The sequence below is a fragment of the Chiloscyllium plagiosum genome, unplaced genomic scaffold (genome assembly GCF_037043375.1).
Source record: "Chiloscyllium plagiosum isolate Xiang-an unplaced genomic scaffold, Cpla_swu_hap1 HiC_scaffold_15, whole genome shotgun sequence".
NCBI lineage: Eukaryota > Metazoa > Chordata > Chondrichthyes > Orectolobiformes > Hemiscylliidae > Chiloscyllium > Chiloscyllium plagiosum.
The window spans coordinates 60,171,645-60,191,138 of NW_028270153.1; the positions used below are offsets into that span (position 1 = coordinate 60,171,645).

At 40.4% G+C, this 19,494-nt stretch overlaps 1 protein-coding gene across 1 annotated transcript in view; it reads left to right on the top strand.

Annotated features, from left to right (window-relative positions):
- The first annotated feature begins 3,502 nt into the window (after positions 1-3,502).
- The window catches only part of cdh22 (cadherin 22), an 850,755-nt gene continuing 834,763 nt past the window's right edge, over positions 3,503-19,494 (top strand). Inside the window, exon 1 of the mRNA XM_043710157.2 lies at positions 3,503-3,631. The gene's annotated coding sequence lies outside the window, so the exon portion shown is untranslated. The remainder of the gene's footprint in view (positions 3,632-19,494) is intronic.

Sequence of the window (19,494 nt, forward strand, 5' to 3'; positions counted from 1 at the left end):
CTGCCCCATTTCTTGCTCTTTCTCCTCCTTCCCATATATTACTGTCTTTTGTTCTTTATTCACTCATACCTCTTTACTGCTCTTGCTCTCTCCCTTTACTTCTGACTCAGTCTCCTCTTTTTTCTGCCAGTCTTTGACTTTTCTTATTTATCCTCTTCCTTCACTTCCCTTTCTGCAATCTGTTTCTCCTTCCTGCCCTTAAATTGATTTTCTCTCAATCCAATCTCAATTTTCTCTTATTTGTGTTTTTATTTTGCTGTTTGTTACTCCATCTGGAGAAGGGAGTGGCCCCAGCTCTCAGGCTGAAAAATTCAGGTCCTGATGGAAATTCACGTTAGAGTTTGACTCATTTGTCACCAGCACGCAGAGAGCTAGATGGCAAATAGAATGTTGTGCTAGTGGAATTTAATAGTTACATGGGAAAGAAGTGAGGATGAGAAAGAAAATAAGAGAGAAAGAAAGAGAGAGAAAAGAAGAGAAAAATAGAGAGCGAAAGACAGAGAAAAAATAAAAGAAAGGAAGAAGGAAAGGAGAGAAGGAAGGCCTTTTCTCGTTGGACGGCGAAGGATGAGGGGTGACTTGATAGAGGTTTATAAGATGATCAGAGGAATAGATAGAGTAGACAGTCAGAAACTTTTTCCCCGGGTGCAACAGAGTGTTACAAGGGGACATAAATTTAAGGTGAATGGTGGAAGGTATAGGGGAGATGTCAGGGGTGGGTTCTTTACCCAGAGAGTGGTGGGGGCATGGAATGCGCTGCCTGTGGGAGTGGTAGAGTCAGAATCTTTGGTGACCTTTAAGCGGCAATTGGATAGGTACATGGATGGGTGCTTAAGCTAGGACAAATGTTCGGCACAACATCATGGGCCGAAGCGCCTGTTCTGTGCTGTATTGTTCTATGTTCTATGTTCTATGAAGGAAGGGAGGCAGAGAAAAAAAGAAGCAAGTGTGAGCTAGAAGTCAAGCAGTGGATTTTTGGTTAACCTCTTTACAAAAGTTAGAATGTGGTTCACCACAAGGATTTTGAAAGAGCCAAGTCTAAAAGGATCAAAGGCACGTTTGAGGACTTTTGCAGCAGATGAATTGGGGCAGTCTGGAGAAGTGAAAATTGACAGCCTTAATCAAAGGACAAAGATGTGATCAGAACCTGGTTTTAACATCTAGATGAGGTTACCTACAGTGTGGAAACAGGTCATTTGGCCCAACTAATCCACACTGACCCTCCGAAGGGTAATCCATCCCTACATATATCCCTGATTAGTGCACCTAACACTATGGGTAATTTAGCATGAAGGGCTTTTGCCCAAAATGTCAATTTTCCTGCTTCTCGGATGCTGCCTGACCTGCTGTGCTTTTCCAGCACCACTCTAATCTAACTCTGGTTTCCAGCATTTGCAGTCCTCACTTTTGCCTAATTGATTTTAACCTACTACGAATCCTTTTGCAAGAATACCTACCTTGAAGAAGTTCACCTCCTCTCTCCACAAGCTCCACCCTGGAGGCTCCCTGCCTCCATTCCTGATGAACGGCTTTTCCCCAAAATGTCAATTTTCCTGCTCCTCAGACGCTGCCTGACCTGCTGTGCTTTTCCAGCACCACTCTAATCTAAACTCTGGTTTCCAGCATCTGCAGTCCTCACTTTTGCCCAGTAATTTAGCATGGCCAGTTCACCTGACCTGCACATCTTTGGACTGTGGGAGGAAGCCGGGGCACCCAGAGGAAACCCACGCAGAACACAGAATGTGCAAACTCAACACAGATAGTCACCTGAGGCAGGAATCAAACCCAGGTCCCTGGTGCTGTGAGGCAGCAGTGCTAACCACTGAGCCACTGTGTCAACACCAAGACTGGCTGAACCTTGGCTCATTCTTAGGGTGAGGGATGGAGCTGGTGTCTCAGGAATGGAGTTCAGAGCAGGGACTGAAATTAATGAGCTGCCTTACACTGAAGCAACAAATTCCTTGAAACTACCCCCAACCTCCAACTAAATCATCAAAAGGGGTGGGGGGAGCTGTGGAGCGGGGTGGGGTGTGGGTTGACCTCTGAGGAGAGGCTCTCAAATAGGGTCAGGGGAGGCACCCTCCAACTTTAATCATAGAAATGATAGAATCCCTTCAGTGTGGACGCAGGCCATTCGGCCCATTGAGCTAACAGTGACACTCCCACTCGGACCTGCCCTCTAATTTCCGCCAGTCCAGGCTGAGAAACCTGCTGGCCTGGATCCACTTGGTATGAGTGTCTCCCAGTACTGATTACTTTGCAACGGCAGGGTGCTGAAGCCTTGCGGTGGGAATTACCTGTCCATTTATGGGCCTCAGTTGACACCCCGATCTGGCTGTGCCTACCATTGGTATTACGGCGACAAGCACAGATAGATCGACAGTGGAGAAAGTGGTTAGCCCAGCCTGAGATCTTCAATTTTCCCAGCGTTTAATTAGAGGAATTTTTTTTTTGCTGATTCTGCGGTGGTTTGGTTTTATCTGAGATTTAAGAAACGAAGGAGTTCTCTCAAAACCCTGGGCAGATTAGTGCAATATCTGCCCGATTAGTTCAGCCAGATTAATAATAAAACCGAGTTTGTAAACACACAGGCTTAACGTGCAGGACGTAGTGTTAGATACGAAGCAACTACCAGCAGATCATGCAACATAATAATAAACTCCCGAATTCAGATTGCCACCAGTACTCCCACTTGTTTCAATCAAATTGGAAACAAATGATATAAAGTAAAACAGTGATCAATCAGTGGCGTCAAAATAGCAACATTTTAAAGGGCAGAGTGGATAATGACCATACCGCTGGACCAGCAGGTCCCCTTCAGAATGTGATCAGCTAAAAGCAACGAAGATGTTGGAAGTCTGGCAGTAAATCAAACAAGGAGGAATAATGCAGCAGATCTGTGGAATTTAGACTAGAAACGTTAATTCTCGACACAGAACGCGATCAGGTTGGCTTTAATAAAAGCAAGGTAAACTGCAGCTTCAGTCAGCCAGTCGGTCAGCTCTGCCATCTGTCCGCTTGAAATGCTCGCAGAGCCCCACAGCTCACTTTGAAATCCTACCACCTGAACTGGTGTGGACAAGTACCCTCCCCAAACCTTAATGATATTCAACAGCAATAAGTGAAGCGAGATAACTTTAGGCAAAACAAAAATTCGCAGTCCCTTTTTGCATTACCCGAGCCGCCACTCCACAGTTGGTGGCCGGTCAATTCCCACACCACCCTGAGAGCGGAGGTGAAAGGGTTAACATTTCATCTAGCGCCCCGCTTGAGCAACGTCTGGCTGGTCCCTTGCATTTCTTAAGCATTTCATTAAAAGGAGATTCCTTCTTTTTTTTTAATTCCCTGAATGGCCACCAGGGGATGAAATGAAAGGATCCAAGATCTCGCTACGAGCGAAGCTCCTGTCAGTGTTCGCCTGGACTCAATCCCCCTCCTCTTTCACGGCGCAAGAGGCTGGAGCTGCAGTCTTTCACGCTGCGTTCGAGGAAGGGACTGGAGCTAGCACCACAGCTGACGAGGGGAACCTTTTTTTTCCTGTTGTAGGGGGATTACTCCAGCAAGACCACCAGCCACTAGGGTGGGAAGACAGAAGGACAAGCGGGTTGTCTCTCTCAGCTGGCGCAGAGAGGTAAATTAGACTATTGCTGTTAACCGAGGGATTGAGGCTGGACAAGGTTTCTCCAGGTTTTGGTGTGAATAAATGCAAGACTGTTTTAAATCAGGGTATTTACTGCAGGTTTTAAGTCCGAGTGATATGGGGGAAGGAAATAAGGTATTTCAACAGATTCCCTTGGAACACGAGCTAACAAACTGATGCCTGTGACAGAATAGAAACTGTAGAAAGCTGTGATTATGATACCTGACAACTCCGAATGCAGCCAGTATTCAGTAAAGTGCGCTCCAGCGTTATCTTCAAGTTAAGGCTAACATTGTGACAGCGGCGAGATTTGAGAAACTGTGTTTTGGTATTTCTGTGTTGAGTTGCCCGTTTCAGTTGAAGGGTTAAAAAAAGAAACATCACCGAGCGTTACTTTATTGGGATATTTGTTAAACTTTGCACCTTTCCTTCTGTCTTAACATTTCCAAGTCCGCTACTTTCTCGCGGTCAGTTTAGTCCGAAAATCCACTCAGATCAGCTACTCAGCTGCTCAGCTGGTTTCCCGGGGTCTCTGGGCAGGCAAGTTAGCATCACAACTCCGGTCCTGACAAGACTTGAGCCTTCCAATGTAGCAGACAGAATACATTCGCATGTGTTTCCACTAGTTAGCTGTCCGTTCTGACAAATTCCGTTTAGTATGCAGGCAAGTGTCGGAGGGAAAGATCTATGACTTTTAGATTGAGGCTGTATGTGGCAATGAAACGGACTGTTAGTGATGTGCTCACAATGTGCTGTCCTGGGTGCTGATAGCATTTACAAGTAAGAATTCTTCACGAGCAAAATAGTAAGCAGATTGATGAAAAATTATCCCCGATTGCACATTTTTAAAATGCTTTGAAAAGGTTTAAGAGGCGAAGAAACGTGCATGGTTGATAAGTGAGCTTCAGCTCGGTTTCTTAATTGATAACTGTCAGTAACAACACCAAATTCTTAATCTCCTGCATTTGTAATTAGCTGTTGAGTTCTGCATCTTTTATTTCATGTTACATAGATGCAGCAAATGCCTCCTAAGGGTTATGATGCACGCCCTACCTTCTTACCTGCACGGGGTATCCATGCCCAGCACATAAAACTTGGGTTACCTGCCAATTCTTTTTTTTTTAAAAAAGGTATCAATATATTAATTGATTATTACTGAAAAAAGATAGATGCTGCAGCAGAAAATCTGTGTGCAAAGGGATGTACTCAGTGGGGGTAAGGGACTTCATTCTAATCTGGTCAGAATGTATCCATAAGTATCCCAGCCGAAATACATCAACTTCACATAGCTTGGAAATAAATGTTTTGTTTTTCTGAGCGTCTTTTGGTTAAAATGTGGAGCTGAGTAGGAGAATTACTTATAAATTGGTTTCCTGGTATCATAAACCTGAAAGCAGGCATTTTGGTTTTGTTTCAAAAACGGTTCTTTTTAAAAGAAAACCATTTTCAAAGGAATCAGTTTTTTCTGTGCTCAGTTATGAGGTTCAACAGTTTTTGTTTATCAATTGTAATTTTTGCTGCTGTATGGTGATATCTTGAATAGTTACAGCTTGCTTTACTGGGTGGTAAGGGCTATCTTTACTTCAGCCTGAATATTGCTGACTCCTCATTGAATTGACAATACCTCAGCTCCTCAATAACAAGGTGGGACCTGAGTTCCTCAGTGAACAAATGGTACCCCAGCCTTTTGGTGAAAGGATAAGACCTGAGGTACTTATTGAAGAGATAAGCTCTCAACTCCACATTAGAAAATGTACCACAATTCCACAGTGAAGAGGTGACAACCTCAAGGGATTTTCGATCAGCTCTGCATTGAAGCTCTGCTCTCATCCAATGGGAGCCATGTTGGTACCTCAGCTCCTCTGTGAAGCGATAGTATCTAAGCTCCTCTTTGTCAAGATGGTATCTTAGCTCTTTAATGAAGAAACAAGTGCAGATCTTCAGTGAAAAGATTATACCATAGATCTTTAGTGTAGAGATGATCTCAGTTCCTCAGTGAGCAAATGGCAACTCAATTCTTCAGTGAAGGGATGGTTTCTCAGTGCATAGAGGGTACCTCAGAGAAGAGATGGTACCTAATCTCCTCAATGAAGAGATAATTCATCAACTCCTCAGTGAAGAAAAGGTACCTTGGTTCTTGATTCAGCTGCACTGCATTAAGGACTCCCAATCCGATGGTTTGAGTTGAAAACCATTCTGGAGACACTTACTTCCCACTAGACAGAATGTTCTCAGCTCATTCTCTGCTCTGTGTTTAGAAGAGAGAAATCAAATTGTTAAACTGGCATAGTTTGAGTAGAGGGGGTTGGGGATGGAAGTCCATTGTTGTACTATTCAATGTATATTTTTGGTAAGACATAGGAATTGGAATGGAAGCCTTATCGTTTTGGTAGTCTGAAGGCTGAACTTTATCATTTCCTCAGCCGCAGTTAGCACAAACAGGATTAGGGGATTGGAGGGGGTAGCACCAAAAATAAGCAAATGACATACGAAAGAAGGCATTTAAAATTGTGATCTCCTTTGAGTGGTAGAATGGAACCCTCTCACAGAGAGGAGTTAAATGCCCTTCACCCCAAACAGTCACAGAAAGAATGGGGCCTGCAGTTTGCTTGAATGAAAAAAGTAAAAACTGTATGATGAAGCTAATTTGCAGGAAACAATAAAGACAGTAAAGGTTTGCATGTTAATTTTCAAACTTAAATATAAGGAAGCAGGTAGACCATCTACCTCTGGAAATTGTGGGACTGATCTGAAAGTGACTGCATACTATTGTAAAATAAATTGCCATTGTCTGTTTCCTATAGCTCAACTGGAATGAATGCTCTTAATCATTCATCTGCTGACAAGTCTAGAGCGATGCAATCTCTTTGTACCAGCTGTTACTTCAGCATGCACATTGTAACACTGAAACAAACTATATTAAATAGCAATAATAGATGCTCGAATGCCAGAAGTAACTTCAGTCGTATCACATTCATTATATACAGAGAAATAAAGGCAAGCCATTTTTCATGAAAATAACACATAATATGTTAATAGTGTTTGCTCAGCAGTTTTTGCCCAAATTTCTTACTTTTTCATTTATTTTTGCAAATCTAATTCACCTATTGTGTGCATTGTAACTCACAGAAATACTTTAAAATCACCTTCAGACCTTGTTTCCTCTTCCTGGCTAGCCATCCCCATTGTCCACAAAGGAATTAAGAGCATCTTCTTGTAACAGAGTGATTTGCTAAAGCCTGGTCGTGACCAAACTAACCAGCACTCTTAATGAGGCCAGCAAACCTGCTACAGCGACAGGGTAATACAATATTTTACGAGAATAATCCATTTCAAATAGTACTGAAACATTCATTATGAATGGGCATTAAATTTGTTGTAATAGAACTTTTGTTCTCCCTTCAGTTTATGTATGTCTGCTCTGGATGTAAGTAGTAGATGTGTTCAAAATTTCATTCATTTTAAAAAGGGATTTTTTTTCTCAATTTTCCTTTCAAATTCATCCATTTGTTGGCAAAAGTAAAAGTGTACAATTTGCACATTCAAGAAATGTTTTAGAAGATCTTTATTCTTTAAAAAAGAAATGTTTTATAAGTATTCTTTGACATATTGAAAAGCAACAACTTGGTGCAGTTTAATTAGTACAGCTGAATATGGGTTTACCACAACAAACAAGCATTTGTGTCTAGTTCACCATCTGCCAGGAACCTGACTTTAAATTATAGAAAAGTGCTTTAAATAACTTAACAGAGCCATTTTCTAGCCATGTTGGTGTACAGTAGTTAGATTCTCAGTAAACTAAAAGAAAATGCTATTAAAATGTGCCTGATGATTTCTTTGTCCTTAAACTGAGCGGCTTCAATTTTAAGAGCCTCCCTGAAGACCAACAAAAGATTACACTTAGCAAAAGTTCTCTATATTAGTTAATTCGATCTGTGATGGTAGTCATTTTGCAAGCAGTGTTGTTAAAGCAATGCTAAAGATTGTAGAATTCTAATTTGCAAAGGATTTCATTTATGCTTCAAATTGCTCAACTGTTTTTTGCACTGTGACTTGCATTTCACTGTCACCTCATTTGCAGTAAGTAGGAGACTATTATTTTGGGTTCAAAGAGGTTGGTGAAGTAATTGTTGCCATCAGATATTTGTTGTATTGTTGACTTCTACTTCCAATTTAAATTATTCCCGTCAGCACGGAAGGAACTGTTCTCAAACTTAGGGGGCTCGCAATATAAGGTAAGTTTGCCATAGGGATGTTGAGATCTAATTTTACAATATCAATTCTTTCTTTATGTTGACCATAAGATAAACCTCACCCTATTTTAAAAAAAGTTACATGGGCTTGGCACAATAACCATAAGCACAAAGCAGCATGCTATAGGTTAATAGAGGGAAGTTTGCTGTTTATTCAGATTATCTTTAGTCAATACAAGTGGCATAACTTTAGAAGTACATGCAATCTTTCTTGATGCCATTGTGTCAGATTGGCATGACATTCAGGATGCTCAGCCTCCAGGAACTGGTATCAGATTATGTCAGCCACACCACAAACTAATAACAGGATCATTTACCCTCAGTCCCAAGTTCTGGCCTATGAGCTGGATATCAACACAGTTAAGAGTGCCAACATGTAATAGAAAATTGATGAGCAAGGGAAAGGGACAACTGGTCAACCACAGCATGTTGGCCAATGCACCATGACTAAACACCTTCTTCTCTTCTTCAGCCAACTAACATCAGGCAGAAACACAAGACTCAATTTCTTTAATATCCCAAAGTCAGCAACTCTCATATTGATTAAGAACAAAGTCCCAGCTCTGTTAGTATTTGTCCTTGAGTAAACTAATATCCATACACCTAACCAATAATATTATTTATACTGGGAATTGAATATGAAACAAATTTACTAGTTTAAAAAACAGAATATGAATCAAACTAGTATGTCTTGCATGGGTGGGGATGGGAAATTATGAAGGTTGAATGGGTTTTTAGTGATTTATTGTATCTAAGATGTCACACTGAAGAAACCTTTATATTAAGGTGCACGTAATAATGACCAATGTGAAATGTGATTGAATCTTTTATTTCACTGTGCACCTTTGAAGTTTTCCTCACTTCAAAGGCACTGCCACTATCAGTAGCTCAGCCCCATGGCCAACATTCCAGATTTTCACTTTTCTCTCACTTCAAAGTTAATGCAACCCCAAAGTGCTGCCAATTGGAAAGAAACTAACACGATGAGTGACAATCAGTTCAAAAAGGTATTGTCAGTGTTTGTAGAAAAAATAAAGCCATGCACCAGAAACATAATATAGTCACTAATCAAACCAGTGAGGAATCCAGAAGAACCTGTATAACCAGAGATTGTCTAGTATGTAAAATTTGGTAATACAAAGTGATGCATTTTAAGGGAAGTTAACTATATGAAGATGTTGTGGTTCTGTTCGCCGAGCTGGAAGTTTTTGTTGCAAACGTTTCGTCCCCTGGCTAGGCGACATCATCAGTGCTTGGGAGCCTCCTGCGAAGTGCTTCTTTGATGTTTCCTCCGGTGTTTATAGTGGTCTGTCCCTGCCGCTTCCGGTTGACAACCGGAAGCGGCAGGGACAGACCACTATAAACACCGGAGGAAACATCAAAGAAGCGCTTCGCAGGAGGTTCCCAAGCACTGATGATGTCGCCTAGCCAGGGGACGAAATGTTTGCAACAAAAACTTCCAGCTCGGCGAACAGAACCACAACAACGAGCACCCGAGCTACAAATCTTCGCACAAACTTTGAACTATATGAAGAGATAAAGAATAGAATTTAAGATATCTGGTCAGCATGGATGAGTTGAACAAAGGGTCTGCTTTAATGCTGTACAACTCTATGATTCTGTGACTTGGTTTTTAGGGTTAAGTAAAGATGGGAGAAGATTCATGGTGACCATAATCATTGATATAAACCGATTGAACCAAATGGCCTGATTCTCTACTGTAAATTTCAATCTTATTCTATCTAGCTTATTGCTTAATGCACTAAATACCAGGTGGAAAATGCATCAGAGATGCAAAGGTGGCTCCTTTCCCCAGCCCCTCGCTCCATAAGTGTTTGTTAGACCAAGATGAGATTCACTTTGCAAACAGACAACTCAAACTTTTCCATTCTTTGGCGTGCTGGTGCAGAAACACTGTCTTGCATTTAGTGCTTGTTAATCAGGAAGCATCAAATGTTGGAAAGTTGTAATCACAAAAAGAACACTTCCATTTTTATCTGAAGATGTACAATGTGCTCAGCATGTTGGTTCTAACATCTTGTGTTCAGATAAACCAAACAGTAGAATAACCTTGGGTTCACTGACATCATAAATTATGATGGTGCAGCTAAAGCACTTTACAAAAGTCAGCAGAAATTTTTATGCTCATGATCTAGGTGCCAAAGCACTTCCCTTTCTCTTCTTATTTACAATGTATATTCTTCATGTTTCTGAACATGGCTGCTCCAATGAGTGTTTTTTGCTGTAGCAGCAGATTCTTCCTTTTAAGTTTGTCATCTTCCATTTCTTAAATGTGCAGACTCTATTTGGAATATGAAACTTAGCCACTCTTTTCTCAGACTGAGAACATTGGTGGGCTAATCAAGTGGGAAGCTGAGTACTATTCTCTCCATAACAATAACACCTTGGATTAATGTAGCACCAGTGTTTTCAGATAATGTTACTCAGGAGCAGAAGATGGATGAGAAAGAGGAGAAATCCTTGGAAAGCTCTAGATATGAAAGATGAGCATTAATGGAGATCTGTTAACAGTGACTGGATGGATAGGAACAGAATCCAGAGAGAGTTGATCCACTCAACTGAAAAATAGAAGGAGTTTGCAGAGGATGGTGTGGTCAAACATGGTAAGACTGCAGGGTGGATGTAGAGAGATGACTTCTCTTAAGTAACACTGATACTGACAAGTGGCTGCTCCAGTGTGCTGGCTCTGTGGAAACCTGATCAACAAGGTTCGATCAAGCAGTTGAATGAATAATGAACAAATGATTTTATTGTCATGGGTGTTTTACAGTGAAAAATACAGTACAGTTGGTTCTGCTACAATGTGCATTTCTTCAACACGAATTGTCTACAATGCGATTGAAGCATGTAGACCATTATTTGTAGAATGCCTGTATTGGATATAATTACCTGTATTGACCATAATGCGTTTCTGGCCCCTTTAGTTTAAATAGTGCTGCACTGGAACTGAACTATCGCCTTATACCAGAAATGACGGTAAAACTACAATGAAAAGCTTCCATCGTCACTGGTACTTTTTGAACAGTTAAAGAATATCAATTAAAAATAAAAAGATATAGCTTAAAGAGAGTCCATAACCCTCCTGCCACTGTTTTGCCACTGTCTACGCTGGACTCAACCAATGTCAAAGTCGCTGTTCCTTATCCTTCACCGCTGTGCCTACCTTGCCAACATTGCCTCTGCTGGTGTAGGAGCCAATGCCATTATAAGAAAGATGACCAAGGATTCAGAAGGAGACGATGTCTTCCAGGACTTTTGAGAGGATGTGCAAGTTGGAGAAGTGCAGTTAATTTCAAGAAGAAAGAGCATCAAGACAGGGTCTTGAAGGTGGAAGATAATGGCAGATTTAACAGCGAGTTGTGATCATGATTTTACTGAGGGGAAGGTTCAGGAAACAGGGGTGTGTTTGTCTCATGGACAATATGAATTAGTTTACACATCACATTTATATGTGCGTTTTGTAACAGTAAGTTCAATGGTTCATAATCAGAAGCAAAGGTATCTGAACAATTGAGAAGTACTGAAGCCAATCCAGTTATTGCCAACTGAATCCCCCACTGAAGTCAGTAATGGCCACAAATGAGGGCACAATTCAGAATTTTTCGACTCAATACTGTGCTCAGTTACAGCAATACTACCTCAGTCCCTGGATTTATTTTAGCATGTTCTGCTACTTTCCATCATTGAAAGCATTGCTGTCACCTTTCTTCAAGATGAAACCTTTATTTGGAACCACACAGACTGACATCTGACTGTCACTTCACACACTATTGGAAGAGGGGTTTAAATGTTTGATAACCACATTATTGGTGTTTGACACTGAAGTGATTGCAGGGATATAAGCAGCAGTTTAATCATGTATTGGAACATCGTAGCAAATATCATGACAGATATACCATATTATTTGTGACATCAACATATTGAGGGAGGATTAATGGAATGAAACTTGGCTTTGATACCCATCAAGACAATCATTTTAAGTCAAAAATATTCATTGAAATGAGGTATCACCTGAATAATCACAAACACAACATGACCTAGTATTGGTCAATATACTATCTAATCATGAGAGCTAAATAATAATCTGTGTTCAAATTCTGTCATAGCAGATGGAGGAGTTTAAATTCAGTAACAATCTGGAATTAAGAGTCCACTAATGATCATTAAACCATTGTTAATTGTTGTTCAAAACCCAACTGGTTCATTAATGTACATCCTAACCTGATCTGGTCTACATTTGAGTCCATTCCAACAGCAGTTGACTCCTAACTGCCCTCTGGGCAACAAATCTGGCCAGGACAATGAAGCCCACATCCTGTGAATGTTTTGTTTTTAAATATCCAATTCTGTGCATTTGACAATGAAGCTAATTCAATTCAGTTCAATTCATTTGCTGCTATCACAACATGTCTGATTGTCTATTTCAAAATGGCAGCTTTATCTTGGATCTAAACCAGTTTCATTTCTCCTGAAAAGCACTGAATCTCAATTGTAAGTCTTCAAACTGGCACCTTCGCCTGGAACTCCTCTCCGTAGTTGCTCATCATTGTCACAGAAGGAGGACAACACAAGTGCAGGAACAAGAAAATAAAGACCAAAGTTCAGAAGTGTGAAAGCAAAATAGTGAAGAGACTGTTAATGGCCAAAATTAATAATTAGAATAAAAGCAAATTGATACGTTTCAGAATGTAGCCCCACAAGTTCAAAATTCAAATATGTTAAAGATTTTTAATTCATGGTCCTAAAACCCAATTCGCTCAGACCCACTTCATCAATAATTGAATATGAATTTGTAAAAAATTAACAATTTCAAAATTGACAGCCTGCTTGATCTCTTTGATCTTATCCAGCAACTCTAGCTATTAAGAGAATTCAAGAAGTCTAGGTTGTTGCTGAAGTGGCACTAGATGGCGTAGCAGTTTAAGGCAAAACTGTCAGAGGCAGTGCTTATCACCTCGAGGGACTCCAGACCAACTTTAGCTCAGGTCAATGAGGAAGAAACTCCCCTCTGGCACTGAGTGACAGAAGCATCGAGTTTAGAGCCTCAGATGCAGCTTCATGTGGGTGTAATGCCATTCAGTGCAATGGTGCTGAATTTTACAACAGAAGCATCAGGGATACCAACAAATAAAACATCCAGCAGTATCACTTAAAAAGGGAAACTTTTCTAAATGGCCCAATATGGATACACCAGCCTTTATATCCCGAAGTATTAGCTTGCTTTTGTTTTCAGTTACTGAGCCATCTGCCACATACTTCCATCATTTTCTATTTTTATTTGTGACTCTCAGCTTTTTGTGGATTTACTTTCATTAGAATTCTAGGCAGTAATTTCCCAGTTCCAAAAACTGTACCAACACATTGAATTCTTGAGGATTTATATCTTATTCACATTTTCAAAAAAAAATTGCTCCCTTTAACATCCCTTCATTATATTTTCTGAACTCTCAATGTATTCACATTTCTCTCTGTGGCACTGCTGAAGTTCAAAAACAGATTTGCTGCTGTAATTCTGTAATGTTCTCTCCAGTAGCTTTCTGCTTGAATTCTTTGCCCAGCTTCTAGCATCTTTCCATCATGTGCACTGTTCTTGATTGCTTTACATTTCTCTTTCCAAACGGCTATGATATATTTTATCTCAACTCGGATTTTTTAATCTCAATTTCTAACTCCTTTCTGTCTCATTTTCTTTTCCCCTACAAAACCTTGATAGTCATAAAAAGATGAAAAGTGTGGTGCTGGAAAAGTACAGCAGGTCAGGCAACATCTGAGGCGCAGGAGAATCAATGTTTTGGGCATAATGTCAAATGTCCAAAATGTTGATTCTCCTGTTCCTCGGATGCTGCCTGACTTGCTGTACTTTTCCACCACCACACTTTTTGACTCTGACCTCCAGCATTTGCAATCCTCACTTTCTCCTAGTCATGAAGAGAATACAATATGCACCCTTAAATGTGATGAGGGAGGGAGGTCAGAGCAGGGAAAGGATAGGTTGGTAAGGAGTAGAATATTGAAGGTTTTAAGCTTGAACATTTTACGCTGTGAATGATATAGGCTAAGGAAGATTTTTAACCTGGAGGCAAGATTGAATAGGATAAAATTCTATTGTATAAAATTAAGAAGGGCCTTGACTGAGCTGATAGACAGGAACCATTTCCTTTATCACAAGATAACAAAGGTTATGCTGGTTAACAATTGTAATTTTGTGAATAAGGAAAATAATCTGATTCTAAAATGCTCATAGACACATAGGTATAGAGCATAAATGGAGCCCAAGCCACTTAGGCCTTTCACCATTCAGATAGTAAGCATACATTTAAAAAGTATTGAATATAAAATGTAGTTGAGAGTGTGGTGCTGGAAAAGCACAGTGGGTCAGGCAGCATCCGAGGAGCTGGAGAATTGATTCCTCGGATGCTGCCTGACCTGCTGTGCTTTTCTAACATCACAGTCTCGACTCTGATCTCCAGCATCTGCAGTCCTCACCTTCTCCTTGAATATAAAAAAGTCAAATTTACTCAACCTAGGAGTAATATTGTATCAAGTGGTGACTATTTCCAACAGTATTTAGTTCTAAGAGAACAGTTTTGATATCAAACCTCTGCTTATGGTACTAGTCATCCGTCTGGATCCCCCACTATCTCACTCAGTATGATGCAATAACATAGATTGATGATGGACTAGTCAGGTACACGAAAATGTGGCACATATTGGATTCAATCTGAAGAAGTGAGGAGTGACATATTTGGGGGAGGCAAAAAAATGAGAGACTTATTATATATAGAGGAACAGAAACTGGGAGCGTTTATAAATTCCTAAAACCACTAAGACACCCAGATAAGGTGTTAGGGAGACACACGGGTTGTTTTCTCCTATTGGATGACACTTCGAATATAAGAGCAGTGAGATTTGTATAAAGCATCCATTAGGTCACAGCTAGAGTATTGCAATCTGTGCTATTGCCGATGTTACAATTTTGATCACCTGTTAGATTACTGTAAAAATCTGTCTAGGTTCACTAATGGAATTCAGAGAAAAAACATTTGCTCCTCTTACTTGGCCTGGACTATCATAGAATCCCTAATATTTGATCCAGACCTCCAGCCATAGAAGTACAGGAAATCAGAGCAGGAATAGACCATTCAGCCCCTCAAGCTTGCTCTTTCGTTAAACTAGATCGTGGCTGATCTTGTCAAAGCCATTTCCTCTCATTATCCCCATGTATCTTGAAATTTTTAATATGGTCTACTCTTAATGGTCTTCTGCAATGGCTGAGCATGCAATTCAGTTGCATTGAGTAAGGCAGCTCACCAGGACCTTCTTAAGAGCAATAAGGGATTAGATTAGATTACATTACAGTGTGGAAACAGGCCCTTCGGCCCAACAAGTCCACACCGACCCGCCGAAGCGTAACCCACCCATACCCCTACATTTACCCCTTACCTAACACTATGGGCAATTTAGCATGGCCAATTCACCTGACCTGCACATCTTTGTGACTGTGGGAGGAAACCGGAGCATCTGGAGGAAACCCACGCAGACACGGAGAGAATGTGCAAACTCCACAGTCAGTCGCCTGAGGTGGGAATTGAACCCAAGTCTCTGGCGCTGTGATGCAGCAGTGCTAACCACTGCCGCCCAATCATAACTGCTGGTCTGATACCCATATCCCAAGAATTATTAATCATTTGTTAGATGATAAGTGGTATTTTGTTACACTCATATTTAATGGGTAGACTGTAAATTCAAATAGCAGTTGAAAGATACGGTGAAAAGCTATTTAAAGATTGAATTCTTGCAGTGTCCTACTGGCATCACATTTGATCTATTGTTTATAAAGATCTTTAATAGTGCTTCCTGGTTATTTTTTAATCATCTGTATAGCATTATATTTCCACATTACACACTGATGTTTTATAACTATGAAACCTTGCTCATAAGCAAATAAAACAATTTGGAATTACATTGATACATGAGAAATATAGCACCAGAAACATTGCTCAGGGAATGCAAGACAAAATCCTCGCTATACATGATATGAATGTTCCAAAGATTTTAAATAGTTTTTTAATGTATTTTAAATTGGCATATTCATAGATGGTAGGCTGAATGCTCTGATTAAAAAGTAGAATTCAGGAATTGAGTGTATTTTTAGCCATGTTAGTATAAACTGTAACATTTTCTTAAATGAATTTTTTTATCAAAAATAGGCTGCAAGCAGACTTTATAGACATTAATCTGCAGATATGATTGTTTGGAAATTTGGAGTGAAACACACTATGCATGGCTGACAGTATAGTGCCCAGGTCACTAATTATTCTCAAAGCAGAAACATCTACCAAACTGTAAACATATGAGACAGAGAGACTGGATAGAATTTATTGTTTCCATTACTAAAATTGGAGGAAGTGAATCTATGGGTCATCAGGCTAACCCTAACTCTAACCCTAACTCTAAGCTCACTGACAGAAATACTGTTAGAAAGAATTCTGAAGGATAAAAACAAAGTATGCACTTGGACTGTTCAGACATAGTCAGCATGTATTTTTTAAGGACTTGTCACATTTGACAAATTTGATTGAACCTTTTGAGGAGGTAACCAAGATTGATGATGAGTGTACTGTATTTGATGTGGTCTACAAGCAAAGCTAAACGTCTCTCATGGTAGACTAAGAGCCCATGGGATCCAAGGCAAAGTGACATATTGGATCCAAAATTAGTTGAGAGTTAAGAAGCTGCGGGTGATGGTAAAGGATTGTTTCTGAGATTGGATGTCTGTTTCGAGTGAGGTTCCAAAGGGCCCAGTGCTGGGGCACTTGTTGTTTATGGTGTATATTATTGATTTGGACCTAAAAGTTGGAAGAATGTTCCAGATGTTTAAGGATGACATGAAAGCTGTGTGATAAAAAGCTATATACTACAGGTAGATATCAACAGACTGGTCAGCTGAACAAAATGGGAGCAGTTGGAAATCAACCTGGAAAAATATGAGCTACTGCGTCTAAGAAGCACAAACAAGGCAAAATACTATACTATGAATGAACACTGACAATCAGAGGGACCTCATTGTGCATATCCAGAGATCTCTGACAGTATAGTGCTCAGGTCACTAATTACACCCAAAGCAGAAACATTTACCAAACTATAAGCATAAGATACAGAAAGACTGTATAGAATTTATTATTTCCCTATGTATGTATGTAGGTAGATGCAGTGCTTGAGAAGGCATATGGGTCATAGTTGCCTTTGTTAGTAGGGGCATGGAATACAAGAGTGGAGAGGTTATGCTGGAACTGAATAAAACACTGGTTAGGTCATAATCGGAGTATTGTGTACAATACAGGTCACTATATTGTAGGAAGCATGTTATTGTACAAGAGAGGTGCACAGTAGGTTTTTTTTATTTTATTCATTTTTGTGGGATGTGGGTGTCACTGCTGGCCAGCATTTATTGCCCATCCCAAGTTGCCCTTGAAAAGGTGGTGGTGAGCTGCCTTCTTGAACAGCTGCAGTTCATGTGTTGTGGTTTGAACCATAGTGCCACTGGGGAAGGAATTCCAGAATTGTGACACAGTGACAGTGAAAGAATGGCTACATATTTCCAAATCAGGATGGTGAGTGGCTTGCAGAGAAGCTTGAAGGTGGTGGTTTTCCCATATATCCCTTGTTCGTCTAGATGGAAGTGATCATGGGTTTGGAAGGTGCTGTCTGAGGATCTTTGGTTTACCGGAATGCTGCCTGGGCTGGAGTGTCTGAGCTGAGAGGAAATGTTGGATAGGCTGTAACTGTTTTCCTTGGAGCAGCACAGATTGAGAAGGGATTTATTAGAGGCATATATGAGAGGCATAGATAGAAAAGGTAGAAATATACTGGAGGAGTGAATGTCAAGGGAGTGTGGATTTAAGCAAAGAGGGAAAGGCAAAGAAGGGATTTGAGAAGAAAGTTTTTCACTCAGAGGGTTGTGGTAGTGTTGAACTCATTACCTAAAAGGGTGACTAAGTCAGAAACCTTCAAAATGTTTAGGAACTCACTTGTCTTACCATAGCCTCCAGGGCTATGGGCCAAAATCTGGAAAATGGGATTAGTGTAGTCAGATCTATGTTGACTGGTACATGATGAGCTGAATGGCCTCTTTCTATGCTATGAATGCCAATGAGAAATATATCAGTTGGTTTATTTATTAGGGCGACAAAGCATTTGGCATGATTCATGACGAGCTATAGACTTCAATTGTAGGTCGGTAGAATAATCAAACCTGTGTGCAGAGACATAACTTAGCCCAAGTTCTTTTTAAGATTGCCGAGTTGAGATGTTAACTAACAGTTGATTAAGTGGTCAGATCATTTGACAAATTGTTTTGTGCGTTTTGGCTTCATTTGACTGCACAGAAACTCAATTATTTCTAAGATTATTTCTCATCTGTAGTAGTAGATCACTTTGGGTTTGATCAAATTGTGTTGGAGGGAATGCTTTTGCGTGGAAAGGTGTCAAAGATGGAAGGGGGAGAATTCATATTACTACTGATATAATTTAGGAAGAGTATTATAGGAAATTTCCCAAGATGTGTATTGAGTATGAATTCTTTCATGTGTGACAGTGAGTACACATTCAGATTTTTCAGGGAATAGAATATAAAAATGTATGCATTGCCTTTTTTTTCTAACCCTTTATGTGAAAAATGACAATTCCATATTGCTATATCTGATTCCAATTGGATTCCTGGGGATTTGGACGTATAAATTTACATATTTACATGGGTGCAAGTGTACATCCTCACACCCTCTAATTGTGCAAATCTCTCAGTCGCTGCTGTATACATGAAATAAAGCAATACCTATTTGGACACAACCCAAATATAATTTCACGCTGAGATCACACATTGACTGATTCAATCATTTTACCTTTAGTTAATCTCAAAAAGTAACAGACATTTTAACCCATCAAATTAGTCCTGTGGCCTGGGAATGTTAGATGATCCTTCCTCCTGGCTTAACCAAACTGTACACCAGACAATCTAACTCTGCTGTCATCAGACACAATGGCAAACAGCAATTCAAGCTTGGAGTTGGGACTGGAGGAAGATTGAATTAGAATTGGTTAATACCTGATAGGAGAGGTTCACACAGCCTCCACTCAAACATTACCTCATGGCCTTCTTTGTCATTTATAATGAGATTCCCTACAGTGTGGAAACAGGCCCTTTGGCCCAACAGGTCCACACCAACCTGCTGAAGAGTAACCCACCCAGACCCATTTCCCTCTGACTAATGCACCTAACACTATAGGCAATTTAGCAATATTCACCTGGCCAATTCACCTGGCCTGCACATCTGTGGATTGTGGGAGGAAACCAGCGCACCTGGAGGAAACCCACACAGACACAGGTAGAATGTGCAAACTCCACACAGTCACCCTGGAATTGAACCTGGGACTCTGGTGCTGTGAGGCAGCAGTGCTAACCACTGAGTCACCATGCCACCCTATGTCAACCTGTTCAGAGTTGCTATCAACCTCTCTGAGGCATGTGGGATTTGAAGTTTGACCAGTGGCTAGAAGGGCACAGACAACAATGCCAAGTTT